Source organism: Lolium rigidum, chromosome 3, assembly GCF_022539505.1.
Source record: "Lolium rigidum isolate FL_2022 chromosome 3, APGP_CSIRO_Lrig_0.1, whole genome shotgun sequence".
In the NCBI taxonomy this organism is placed as follows: Eukaryota; Viridiplantae; Streptophyta; class Magnoliopsida; order Poales; family Poaceae; genus Lolium; species Lolium rigidum.
In genome coordinates, this window is record NC_061510.1 from 141,931,444 (window position 1) to 141,946,449 (window position 15,006).

Here is a 15,006-nt window from a genome sequence, read left to right on the forward strand (position 1 = left end):
AACTCGAGGATTCCGAAATCCTGTCATGAAGGTTGTGCCTTGGACGAGTAAACTTGCACTTGTATGCCATGAAACCGAAGCCGGGTGCCTCCTCCTCGCTACCTTTCTTGTTCTTTCTCGAGTAGTCTGTCGGAGGTATATTATGTGCTTTGGCAAAGGACAAATCCATAAATGTGCTTGTACTTCTGTATCGGCAAGTGCCACTTGCTCGTGCCTTGTGGAAGTTCGGAAGTAAAGATATAGTTGAATCACTAGGGGAGCTCGTATAAGCCGCAGCTGAGATGCACATAGCTAATTCCTCTTGTTGAGCTGGTATCCGTTGATGCTCAGAGTTGTTGTTCGAGCACTTGTTCGGGCCTTATCGCTACTCGTTGTATGGCTGGTGGTGGTGGATCAATCAACATTTGTGCAGGTTGATCCTCGCTCCTCCTCTTCTTCATAACCTTGGAGGGCAATCATATTGAGTGTTCTCTCGCATCCGTGGACATCTATGACCCAGGAAAAAATTTTCATTGCAGTACCAACACATCCTAGGGCCCCTGTTGTTGTTTTGTACTCGTTTCGTTGTCTCTAGGAATGGCTGGTCTCTCGGTTTTGTCGTTGAGGAAAAGGCCTAGGAATTACTGCAGCTGGGGCTTGCTTCTTGACATTCGGGAGGTAAGCTTGCACATACTTTCTTGCATACCAATAAGCGAGATAGTAGAGTTTCGGGTTTTTGACATTGGACCAAGTGTTTGATGCTATCTTTGAGCCCACTCGGTAAACTCTGTCCACAAAGAAATCCCGTGGTAGATAGCTGCGTTCTCGTTTCATCCGTTGCATCCATAACTCATATTGGTCGATGTATGCATTGACCGTTGTAGTTTGCTTGAGCAAGCTGGAGTTGGTCCATTGGATCATTCGCTATAGTATCCGGAAAGCGGTCAATTAACACTTGACTAAGTTACGGCCATGTCGGTGATCGCAAATGAATGCCAGAGCTACTGATCCATGTCTTTGCTTGACCCCTGATATGTGCTAATCCCCATTTGACTCTGCTGGCCACTGGAATTTCCACGAGGTTGAACACATCTTCACACTCAAGTAACCAAGCTCGTGGTGCATCTCCTGTGAAGATTGGTAGCTCCACATGTGGTGTACGCAGGTGCAAGTCACTGGCTATGTGTTGCTGTTGGAAACGGTGTGAGGGAAAAGGTTGGTGTTGGGAATGATTGTGATTATAAGGCATGGTTTGTTGGGTTGATTGGCTGTATGGAGGGTGTGATTGACTGATGTGGGGAGAAATTTGTGGGTTTTGGGTGGTGGTGGGGTTTTGTGGTGGTGGCTGTGGATGTGTGGCAGGCGTGGGTTGGTAATACTGGGGTTGTGTGGACGGGTTGGTGCACTGCATCTGGTGGTGGCGAGAAGATGAGCCTGCTCCCATGGACACGATGGGCTCGCTCTCCGTGCTCACTGCTTTCTGACGGACATCTTGTGTGCTCGGTGGTAGGGGCAAGCTGCGCCGGCGTGAGTCGACCCAAGTTTGGTGGGAAAGGTGGTGGATTTGTGGCGGAGGTCTGGTGGATTTGTGGCGGAGGCTGGTGGGGTGGGCTGTGGCGTAGGAAGCTCGGGGATGGGGGAAAGGTGCGAGCTTGAGCGTGGAGGAGGTGTCACAAAGGTGGGAGCTTGGCCGGTATCGGGTTGGGGCGTACCTTCGGGCTGCGACGATGCCGGTCGATGCTTGTCCGCATCCGCTCCATCAACACGACCATGTTCTCCATCCGGTTTGTGAGCGAGGTTGATGGAGGCCGTGGATTCAGCCCTGGTAGTTGCGGAGGCGCCTCCCCACGGATCGCGCATCCCGCTCACGGCGTTGCTGTGCTCGGAGCGCGGCGAGCTCCGCGTCCGTTGTCGACGCCGATCCGAGGATGGGAGCGTCGTCGTTGCTTCGATCCCTTGAGGAATTACGAGATCGGGACGAGTTCCTGGATCTGGGCCTGCTTGCCATGGTACAGAAGGAAGGTGGGTGGGAGGGTGGATGATTTGGGAGGGAGGGAGGGCTTCGCCGTTGCTTAGCCTCAGGTCCGAGAGCCGATTTGCTCTGATACCACCTTGTCAGGAGACGGTTCTCGGCCGACTTGGTTTTGGCACAAGATAGGATGGAGACGCTCCGGCGGCGCTCATCGACGAAGGGAGGAAGACGATAAACAGGAAAAATAGGGTTTCATATTTCTTAGCGTGCCTCCCAGCCACCCACCCCTGCCCTTTATATACCAGGACAGGGTCACGCTTAGTTTAGGTAAACTTGATTACAAACTGCTAATAGCAATTAAGGCGGGAAAAACACAAATTAAACACGATCACCAAGGACCGTTGGATCTTGTCGGAATCTTCCTGAGCCGCCCGATTACTGAAGGAGTATCACCTCAACAAGTCACTGTCCTGACACATACGCATTTTAGCCACGCCCTTTTCTTGTTTTTGGTTCAGATCTGGCGCTGAGATATTCTTCAATTTCGGTGGAGCCTTTTCGTAATCAACATCACCAGCAGCAGCCCAGTGGTAATCGCCTTGCTCCCTGGGGCACCAGATCACAGGATCAAAGCTCACATCTGTCAATTGACACCTCTTTTTATTCTCTGATTGTTGAATCAGATCCGGGCATGACGGGCCTCGGCCCAGATCCTCCGACCCAGCCTGTCTCCCCGTGCGCCCGGCTCCTATCCGCCGCCGCTTGCAGGCCAGGTTCCGGCCCAGTTCTTCCCGACGCAGAACCAGGCCAGATCCGGCCCACCGTCCCACTCTGGTTATTCCTCCTCCTTTTCTTTTTACAAGAAATTGTTTAAACTTGCAAAATTCACATCTCCTAAAATATAACTCGAAATTAAAAGTGTTATATATGAAATTTGATCAGAAAAATGTGCTGAACATGAATATGCCATCCATACACCTGTTTGCATCTCGCATCATGTCATTCGTTGATAGTTTCAAATATCCACCTCACATAATATGCGAAGTATTTTGGAATTCCAAATAGGTTTTCCCCGCTCCGTTTAATATTGAAGTAGCGCACCCTTGCCATGCTAAGTCATGCTAACAACCACTTAACTTTGCCGGTAGAAAATGCAACTCCAACTCTAATTTGTTTGTCCGGGGTTCCGACTCCGATTAATATGGTTAAGTTGCATCGCACCATATCTGCCATGTCATGCATATCATATCATGATCATGCCGATTCTTCTTTCGTAGTAGTAAGTGGTGCATCCGTTGTTTTTGTAGCGCTTTGCTTCTTCCCGGATAGGATCGCGAAGTGGTGTTGTGAGATACGACAAGTTCTCCGGATGTCCCTCGTCAAGCTTTAACAGGCAAGCATTTCCCCTATACTCCTGTCCCTGCAGGAGTCGCTCAACTATTTTATTTTGCCTTCTCCCTCATGCTATTCTTAAGTTGCGTTCTTGTCACGTGTCCTTTCCACTTGTTACCATAAGCAGCCCATATTGCCACCATCACCTCCCACGGCTATTGTTTGGTTATCGAGTCTGCCTTGCGAGTCGTAGTGCATGCTAGTGCTGTTTTATCTCGTTACCGTTACTGTTATCTTATCGGGTTGTATGTTGGGAAGAATCATAGTTACTTTAGTTGTTGATATTTGTTTAGCGGAGGCATCGGTGGGTCAGCTGATCGTTTTATGACGGCTCACTTGTGTTTCCTAAATATCTTAGGACCCCGAGTTCTTGTTATCTGTTCCGAGAATGAGCGCTCTAACCACACGTGGGTATGCTTACCGGGTCTCCCCTCGACCACTGCCGGAATCTACAGCCTTGTCCAGTGGCCACAATTAGTTTGAATGTTTGTTTTGTTTCTCTCGGGCGTGCAAGCTTGTTTCTTTGTGGTCAGATGATATGATGTTACTTTTGGGGAAGCCATGTTGCCTTGTAACCCCGTTGTCTCTTGCACGCTCGTAGGTGCGGTCCGCATTGTTAAGAGGTCATCCTCTAGTGGGCTCGATCCTCTTAGCCGTTCTCGCAACGGCTAGGTCCGTCTCGGAGAGTCGGCCGGACTACGATTCGGGTTTAACTTAGTTAGGTGGCTTCCTGGACATTGTTGTGGTGAAGGAGAGTGCGTATCGTGATATCCACCTGTCGTAAGTGGGTTGATCGTGCGTGTGGGCACATTTGGGCACCCCTGCAGGGTTACAATCTTATCGATAAGCCGTGTCCGCGGTTATGGACGACTTGGAGCTGTATGACTCGACCATAGAAAACTTACACATGTTGTTTCAATCATAATAATTTGTGTAGTAAGTTAGCACAACTCTAATAATAAATGGTTAAAATTTGACAACCGTGTGAGTGCCTTTGTAAGTACCTCCTGGCGAGGGGGGAACACATTGGTTGGGTTATGTTTGCAGAGTATAGAACTGTTAGTTTATGCGCTCTCTCATCTTCTCTGATTAGACGAATGTGGTAGAGTGTCTCTATAGGTTTTTAGTGCTTGCGCGCTGCCGCTTAACCCCACCATATTTCCTATGACGTTCCTCTTGCGTCCTCTAAGTCCCCTGTGTGCCTCAAGTACAAAGGACGACTGGTTGACGAATGCTTATACGTCTTGAAGTCTTGTTAAGTACGAACCCGTACTTATTGCTGCTTCTACGGGATATAACCGGGCAGGTATGAAGATATGTTCGATGAAGACGACGCTAGCAAGGTTACCCTTCCGGCTTGGCACGGGCGGGGTTATGGACGCCACTGGTTATCTTCAGGACTCTTAGTCCAATTTGTATCTTGTCCGTACTCGGATGTATTCGATCTTCTGTATGATTCGGATCTTTGTATTGTATATTTGTATCTTGACTCGTTGGAGTCGTTGTTGTAATATATTGTAATCCTGTTGTAATGTTACCGCTCTTGTTAATTCCTCTGGCATCACGTGTGTGATTCGTCGCGCACGTCGTGTCGGAGGGCGTCTCTGAATCGATATCGTGCGGATTTCGGCGGGTTCGCTGGGATCCTCATGGTACCGGTTCCGGGGCGTCACAAGTTGGTATCAGAGCCTCAGGTTGACGGTACCCCACTAGTCCAGCCTCTAGGATAACCTTGCCAACGGACGTTGTTGTGTCTAGTGTCAAAACTATTTTCTGAAAACTCGTTGGATAGTTCTGACTAGCTCTGTTTTTCTCCTTACCTCTCTTCTTTCTCATCTTACCTATGCGAGTTTTGAGTCTTCTCTCTTATCTGAGTTTTTCCGAGTCTTAGGTATCCACGTGGGTTGGACGATCTATGCCTTTATCCTATTAGGTCCGATCTTCGGAGGATCCCGACGGAAGCTCATCATCAACATCGGATCAACGACTTCTTGTTGGTGGTGTCGACCGCCCAAGCGAGAGCAAGACTCCTTGTTAGTGGTGTCGAGAAGATCAACACTTCGCCAGAAGAAGGTTCCACCTCGAGGTCGGGTGTTGTCAACATGGTACAAGAAGACTCGATAGTTTAACCAACTCCCCCTTGGCTTGACGTGGAATCTCGGGGCGAGATTCCTTGTTAGTGGTGTCGATTGTAGCGACCCAGGAAAATACCCATATTAGATTTGTTTGTTCGTTTTTCTTTTGTGCATCATCATGGCATATGCATCACATCATCCACAAGATTTTATCAAATAAACATTATTTTTTAATAAAAATTATTTATGTTTTTCCTCTCATATGGTTTTATTAAACCCTCTCTTATTTTTCATTTAATAAAGCCCTAACCTCTAAACAGGCCCAGCTCTTCACTGGCCTTTTTCTTTTTCCCCCGGTGGCCCAGCTCTCTCCTTCCTTTCTTCAGTCCACCTTCGGCCCACTCCCTCTCTCTTCCTCTCAGGCCCGCATACCCCTTCGAGTGTGTTGTCGTCTTCTTCCATCGATAGAGCACGAGAAGTGGCGTGCTCCTCTTCTCCCTGTCAACATCGCGCCATGGACCCCTCCCACGCCGCGCCTCCTTTTTCCCTCGCTTTTTAATCCCCACCAGCGTCTGAGAAACCCTAGCCTCCTTCCTCCTATCGCGCCGCCACCTCCCACCATCCTTACCTTCTTCTCGCGTGAGCGAACCCTACACAGAGAACCACCACCGCGCCAACCTCGCCGTCGTTCCGCCGCTACAGACCACCCCGCGACCATCCGAGGGTACCAGATGATGCGCTTCGTCATCCACATCATCTGCAACCAAGGAATCGACCTGAGGCGCTTTGTATCAAGCGCACGGTCGCCGATTCCTCCTCCGTCTCCGGCGAGATAATCCTCAATTCCGTCGCCCATGGTTCCTCTCCGGCCTTCTCGTCACCTCCATCGCCTCCCCCGCGTCCAGGCGCACCTTCGACGCCCTTGCTCCGTCCCGGTTCGTCCTGGAGCGTGAAGTTCGTGCTCGACCTGAGCTTGCCCACCATGGACGACTTCACCCATAGCTCCGACTTCTGCTGCGTCAAGTTCTACCTCTCGCCTAAGTGAACAACTTGTGACAATAGCCTATCTGGTTTGTATCCTTACTTCCGATCAAGAGATCTCTGGTTCAATTTCTATCATACGATCACCAGCAGCAGCCCAGTGGTAATCGCCTTGCTCCCTGGGGCACCAGATCACAGGATCAAATCTCACATCTGTCAATTGACACCTCTTTTTATTCTCTGATTGTTGAATCAGATCCGGGCATGACGGGCCTCGGCCCAGATCCTCCGACCCGGTCTCGTCTCCCCGTGCGCCCGGCTCCTATCCGCCGCCGCTTGCGGGCCGGGTTCCGGCCCGATTCTTCCCGACGCAGAACCAGGCCGGATCCGGCCCACCGTCCCACTCGGTTATTCCTCCTCCTTTTCTTTTTACAAGAAATTGTTTAAACTTGCAAAATTCACATCTCCTAAAATATAACTCGAAATTAAAAGTGTTATATATGAAATTTGATCAGAAAAATGTGCTGAACATGAATATGCCATCCATACACCTGTTTGCATCTCGCATCATGTCATTCGTTGATAGTTTCATCCAGGTAATTCATTAAACTTAGTTGTTTTTCCTTAACCTCTATCAAAACATTTTCCATGGCATAGCAGGTAACAACTAAATTTAATGGCGGCTAAAGGAGTCTAGGAGTGGTGTAGCTAAACTACGAGGATTTATTAGCAGGCATAAAGCATAAACCCTAGACATGTCTACTATAAAAAAAACACTACAGTGCAAGAGTTAAAACTGGGACTTTTGGTGTGTGTCTCTTGCCTTTTTGGTAGTCGAAGAGCGTTCACTTCTCTTTCAACAAAACACGTCGCTCTCCATACGAACTATAAGATAAAAAAAAATAGCACAACATAAACACACAATTCATAACAACATAATACAATCAAGACAAAAAATTGGAAACGCTCTATGGTACTAAGGTGTTGATACGTCCCCGACGTATCCATAATTTCTGTCGTTCCATGCTTGTTTTATGACAATACTTACATGTTTTGCTTGCACTTTATGATGATTTCATGCATTTTCCGAAACTAACCTATTAACAAGATGCCACAGTGTCGGTTCTGTTTTCTCGCTGTTTTTGGTTCCGGAAAGGCTCGTTCGGGCAATATTCTCGGAATTCGACGAAACGAAGACCAAATCTCCTATTTTTCCCGGAAGCATCCGGAACACCGAAGAAGAGTCGGAGAGGGGCCGGAGGGCCACCACACCATAAGGCGGCGCGGCCTGACCCGGGCCCGCGCCGGCCGTGGTGTGGCACCCCGAGTGCCCCCTCGCGCCGCCTCTTCGCCTATAAAATCCCTTTCGACCTAAAAACGCAAGACGACTTGACGAAACTCCGAGAAAGACTCCGGGGCGCCGCCACCATCGCGAAACTCCAATTCGGGGACGAAGTCTCTGTCCCGGCACCTGCCGGGACGGGGAAGTGCCCCGGAAGCCATCTCCATCAACGCCATCGCCTCCATCATGCTCCGTGAGTAGTTCCCCCATGGACTACGGGTTCTAGCTGTAGCTAGTTGGTATTCTCTCCCCCATGTACTTCAATACAATGATCTCATGAGCTGCCTTACATGATTGAGATTCATCTGATGTAATCGGTGTTGTTTTTGTCGGGATCCGATGGATTGTTACGTTATGATTGTCTATCTACAAAGTTTATGAAGTTATTGTTGCTGCAATCTTGTTATGCTTAATGCTTGTCACTAGGGCCCGAGTGCCATGATCTTAGATTTAAGCTCTATACTTATTGCTTAGATTGTATCTACAAGTTGTATGCACATGTCGCTGTCCGGAACCAATGGCCCCGAAGTGACAGAAATTGGGACAACCGGAGGGGATGGTAGTGATGTGAGGATCACATGTTTTCACGGTGTGTTAATGCTTTGCTCCGGTGCTCTATTAAAAGGAGTACCTTAATATCCAGTAGTTTCCCTTGAGGCCCGGCTGCCACCGGTTGGTAGGACAAAAGATGTTGTGCAAGTTTCTCATTGCGAGCACGTACGACTATAATTGGAAAACATGCCTACATGATTAATGATCTTGATATTACGTCTTAATGCTATTTCAATCCTATCAATTGCCCGATCGTAATTTGTTCACCCAACACTTGTTATTGGAGAGTTGCCACTAGTGTAGATAGGCTAGGAACCCCGGTCCATCTTTCATCATCATATACCTGTTCTACATGTCATTGGAAGTAGTATCAACTATCTTACGGTGCCATTGCTCTCATATCGCTATTACTGGCTGCACGTATTCTTGTTACTATTGCTCTCATATCACTGCTGCTTTCACATCACCCTTGTTGCTAGTGCTTTTCCAGGTGCAGCTGAATTGACAACTCAGTTGTTAAGGCTTATAAGTATTCTTTACCTCCCCTTGTGTCGAATCAATAAATTGGGTTTTACTTCCCTCGAAGACTATCGTGATCCCCTATACTTGTGGGTCATCAAGACTGTTTTCTGGCGCCGTTGCCGGGGAGGCATAGCTCTACTCATAAGTTCACCTGGAGAGTACACTCTACCTCTCTCTCTGTTTTTATTTTGTTTTATTTTGTTTTGCTTAGTTTACTTTTGTCTAGTTTATTTGTGCTTAGTTTACTTTTGTCTAGTTTATTTTTGTCTTGTTTTATTTGTCTCATATACCCAAAAATCCATAAAAATTTGAAAAACCAAAAAATTAAAAACTGCTGTTATGGGAGAACCAACAACCTACTTGGAGCTTATAGAATGCTATAATAATTATAGAGAATCAAGAACGGGTAAAATAATGAGTGCTATGATAGAAAAACTGAATACAATTGCTGAAATCTTGCTTAAACGCCATGATATAAACTGTTGCTCTCAACAGGATACTAAACATCTTAAATTTCAATGTGGTTTTAGTGAGGAATTTTTTATTAAGAGCTATAATCAGAATTGCTATATTCATTATGGGTTCGAAGAGGTAGAACAATTTGTCTTATTTATGGGAGCCTCCGAGATAGAATCCTTCATGGTTGAGAATTATGAAACTTGTGTTGTTTGTAAAGACCTTAAAGATTATGTCTCTACTATCCTTAATTCTTGCATAGAATGCTACAGTAGGAATCCTTATATCCTTGATTATAAAGAGAGACACATTAATGCACAAGAATGCACTCACAATTTGCGAGGAACCGGTGGAAGAAGAAATTGATGAACCCGAAAGCTCATTGGATGAAAAAGAGGAGGAAATTGATGAACCCGAAAGCTCATTGGATGAAAAAGAAGAGGAGAGCGACGAACAAAAGGAGGAAGAATGGATTAGCTACCCATGTCAACCTTCTAATGAGAGTAACTCTTTATCTCTTACACTATTTGATTGTCCTCCATGCTTACCGGAAGAGGTTGAATGTTATGTTCCGTGGATTCTCTTGAAATAGTACCTATGAGTAATACTTGTGAGAATGATTATGCTACTGTTATCTATGATAATCCATGCTACTTTGATAAATCTTATGATAATGCTTTGTTTGTGCCTGATGTCGAAATGCATGGTACTAAAGAATTTTGTTTGGCAAATGTCTATGATAAAGCTCTAGATGATGGTCCTATGTTACTTGATAATATTAATTGTACTACTAATGAAAATGGGATTGGAGAGTTCTTGACTTATTCTATGAGTCCCATATCTATTGAGATTGATCAACTACCTTGTTATATTATTAATAAAAGTAAGTTTGAAAGTTTTAATTCCACTATTCTTGAACTTGATAAAACTTATGTGTTTGGAAATCATGAAAAGTATGCTGCATGTGATAGTTATATTGTTGAGTTTGTTCATGAAGCTACTGAAAATTATTATGAGAGAGGAAAATATGGTTGTAGAAATTTTCATGGTACTAATACACCTCTCTATATGCTGAAATTTTTGAAGTTATTCTTGTTTTATCTTCTTATGCTTGTCACTTTGTTCTTCATGAATTTATTTGTGTACAAGATTCCTATGCATAGGAAGCATGTTAGGCTTAAACTTGTTTTGGATTTGCCTCTTGATGCTCTCTTTTGCTTCAAATACTGTTTCTTGGGAGTGCATCATTAAAACTGCTGAGCCCATCTTAATGGCTATAAAGAAAGCAACTTTTTGGGAGATAACCCATGTGTTATTATGCTACAGTACTTTGTTTTATATTTGTGTCTTGGAAGTTGTTTACTACTGTAGCAACCTCTCCTTATCTTAGTTTTGTGTTTTGTTGTGCCAAGTGAAGCCTCTAATCGAAGGTTGATACTAGATTTGGATTTCTGCGCAGAAACAGATTTCTATCTGTCACGAATCTGGGCTGTTTTCCCTGTAGGTAACACAGAAAAATATGCCAATTTACGTGCGTGTTCCTCAGATATGTACGCAACTTTCATTAGTTTTGAGTTTTCTGATTTGAGCAACGGAAGTATTTATTTAAAATTCATCTTTACTGGCTGTTCTGTTTTGGCAGATTCTGTCTCTGTTTTTTGCATTGTCTCTTGTGGACTTTAAGCGAGGTTTTCTAGACGTAGAGGGCTGTAGCTAATGTTTTATTGAGTTCTTGCAATGTGCCACTACAGGACCAAGGTGGATTCAAAAAAAAATTGAGTACTAACCCCTCTAATGAAGTTTATGAGAAGTTTGGTGTGAAGGAAGTTTTCAAGGGTCAAGAGAGGAGGATGATATATGATCAAGAAGAGTGAAAAGTCTAAGCTTGGGGATGTCCCCGTGGTTCATCCCTGCATATTTCAAGAAGACTCAAGCGTCTAAGCTTGGGGATGCCCAAGGCATCCCCTTCTTCATCAACTTATCAGGTTCCTCCCCTGAAACTATATTTTTATTCGGTCACATCTTATGTTCTTCACTTGGAGCGTATGTGTGTTTATTTTCGTTTTGTTTTTGTTTGAATAAGATCGGATCCTAGCAATCCATGTTTGGGAGAGAGACACGCTCCGCTTTTTCATATGAACACTTGTTCTTCGTTTTACTTTTAATGTTCAATGAATAAAAGTTGGAAGCTACAATATTTATCTTTATTTGGTTGGGAAAAGAAAATGCCTCATATGTCTTGGATAATTTGACACTTGGCAATTGTTTTAAGCTCTCCAGTAGATCATGATTAAGTTTTTTCATGTAGTCTAAGCCTATTAGTGGAGAACTACTGTAGAGCTTGTTGAAATTGGTTTGCATAATTGGTCTCTCTTAAGGTCTAGATATTTTCTGGTAAAAGTGTTTGAGCAACAAGGAAGACAGTGTAGAGTATTATAATGCTTGCAATATGTTCTTATGTAAGTTTTGCTGTACCGGTTCATACTTGTGTTTGCTTCAAACAACCTTGCTAGCCTAAGCCTTGTACTGAGAGGGATTACTTCTCGTGCATCCAAAACCTTGAGCCAAAAACTATGCCATTTGTGTCCACCATACCTACCTACTATGTGGTATTTCCTGCCATTCCAAAGTAAATTGCTTGAGTGCTACCTTTAAACAATTCAAAATGCTTCTCAATTTGTGTCAATGTTTTATAGCTCATGAGGAAGTATGTGGTGTTTATCTTTCAATCTTGTTGGGCAACTTTCACCAATGGACTAGTGGCTTCATCCGCTTATCCAATAATTTTGCAAAAAGAGTCGGCAATGGGATTCCCAGTCCCAAATTAAGTAACAAAAATAGACACTCCTCCATGGTATGTGATTGTTGGACGGCACCCGAAGGATTCGGTTAGCCATGGCTTGTGTAAGCAAAGGTGGGGAGGAGTGTCATCATAATAAAACTAAAATAAAAGGGCACTCCTTCATGGTATGAGATTGTTGGCGGGCACCCGAGGATTCGGTTAGCCATGGTTTGTGAAAGAAAGGTTGGAAGGAGTGCCACCCAAAAATAAAAATAATTCATGGGAGCCGCTCTTGAAGGTTTGTCTGTCAAGGGGGTTAGAGTACCCGCTACCATTCGTTGACAACAACAAACACCTCTCAAAACTTTACCTTTATGCTCTCTATATGTTTTCAAAACCAAAGCTCTAGCACAAATACAGCAATCAATGCTTCCCTCTGCAAAGGGCCATTCTTTTACTTTATGTTGAGTCGGTTTACCTACTTCCTTCCATCTTAGAAGCAAACACTTGTGTTAAGCTTGTGCATTGATTCTTACATACTTGCATATTTGCATTCATCATATTACTTTATGTTGACAATTATCCATGAGATATGCATGTTGAAAGTTGAAAGCAATCACTGAAACTTATATCTTCCTTTGTGTTGCTTCGATGCTTTTACTTTGAATTTATTGCTTTATGAGTTAACTCTTATGCAAGACTTTTGATACTCGTCTTGAAGGTATTATTCATGAAAAGTTTTGCTATATGTTATCTACTTGTTAGCAACTATAGATCATTGCCTTGAGTCACTTCATTCATTTCATATGCTTTGTAATAGTATGATCAAGGTTATGTAAGTAGCATGTCACTACAGAAATTATTGTTTTTATCGTTTACTGCTCGGGACGAGCAGGAACTAAGCTTGGGGATGCCGATACGTCCCCGACGTATCCATAATTTCCGTCGTTCCATGCTTGTTTTATGATAATACTTACATGTTTTGCTTGCACTTTATGATGATTTCATGCATTTTCCGGAACTAACCTATTAACAAGATGCCACGAGTGCCGGTTCATGTTTCTGCGGTTTTGGTTCCAGAAAGGCTGTTCGTGCAATATTCTCGAATTCGACGAAACGAAGACCAAATCTCCTATTTTTCCCGGAAGCATCCGGAACACCGAAGAAGAGTCGGAGAGGGGCCGGAGGGCCACCACACCATAAGGCGGCGCGGCCGACTCGGGCCCGCGCCGGCCTGTGGTGTGGCGCCCCCAGGTGCCCCCCTGCGCCGCCTCTTCGCCTATAAAATCCCTTTCGACCTAAAAACGCAAGACGACTTGACGAAACTCCAGAAAGACTCCAGGGGCGCCGCCACCATCGCGAAACTCCAATTCGGGGGACAGAAGTCTCTGTCCCGGCACCCTGCCGGGACGGGGAAGTGCCCCCGGAAGCCATCTCCATCAACGCCATCACCTCCATCATGCTCCGTGAGTAGTTCCCCCATGAACTACGGGTTCTAGCTGTAGCTAGTTGGTATTCTCTCCCCCATGTACTTCAATACAATGATCTCATGAGCTGCCTTACATGATTGAGATTCATCTCGATGTAATCGGTGTTGTGTTTGTCGGGATCCGATGGATTGTTACGTTATGATTGTCTATCTACAAAGTTTATGAAGTTATTGTTGCTGCAATCTTGTTATGCTTAATGCTTGTCACTAGGGCCCGAGTGCCATGATCTTAGATTTAAGCTCTATACTTATTTCTTAGATTGTATCTACAAGTTGTATGCACATGTCGCTGTCCGGAACCAATGGCCCCGAAGTGACGAAATTGGGACAACCGGAGGGATGGTAGTGATGTGAGGATCACATGTTTTCACGGTGTGTTAATGCTTTGCTCCGGTGCTCTATTAAAAGGAGTACCTTAATATCCAAGTAGTTTCCCTTGAGGCCCTGGCCTGCCACCTACTGGTAGGACAAAAGATGTTGTGCAAGTTTCTCATTGCGAGCACGTACGACTATAATTGGAAAACATGCCTACATGATTAATGATCTTGATATTCTGTCTTAATGCTATTTCAATCCTATCAATTGCCCGACTGTAATTTGTTCACCCAACACTTGTTATTGGAGAGTTGCCACTAGTGTAGATAGCCGGGAACCCCGGTCCATCTTTCATCATCATATACCTGTTCTACATGTCATTGGAAGTAGTATCAACTATCTTCTGGTGCCATTGCTCTCATATCGCTATTACTACTCGTGTGTTACTGTTACTATTGCTCTCATATCACTGCTGCTTTCACATCACCCTTGTTGCTAGTGTTTTTCCAGGTGCAGCTGAATTGACAACTCAGTTGTTAAGGCTTATAAGTATTCTTTACCTTCCCTTGTGTCGAATCAATAAATTGGGTTTTACTTCCCTCGAAGACTATCGCGATCCCCTATACTTGTGGGTCATCAGGTGTGGCATGAGGTTTGGCTTGCAAGGTATGGCTTTGGGAGATGGAATAGATGAGTCAAATACTTGGAAAGGAAATATATCACTCTAGATACATTTGGTATAGATCAATTTTACTAAGTCCAATACTTAGAAAGAAAAGAGTATCCAAGTCAAATGCATAGGAGGAAAAGATTGACATGCATATGGTCATGGGTTGTTTGCTACAAAAGAATGGATAATTGGAATGATCCATGTGATAGAATCATATGAGTCTCATATGGCGTAAAGCAACATACCATTATGGAGAGTGTGACAACACTCACCAATGGCACAAGGAAAAAGATTAGATAGGAACTAGTGATATGAAAATTTACTCAAATAACCCAATTGATATTTGAATAATATGGACTAAGATAATATGTTGCGTATAGATGTGATCATGGAACATGATGAATGTGTCTAAATAATTTGCATAGTGGAAGAACTATATTGTGGACCATAAAAATACCGCGAAAATAAATCGTGCGAAC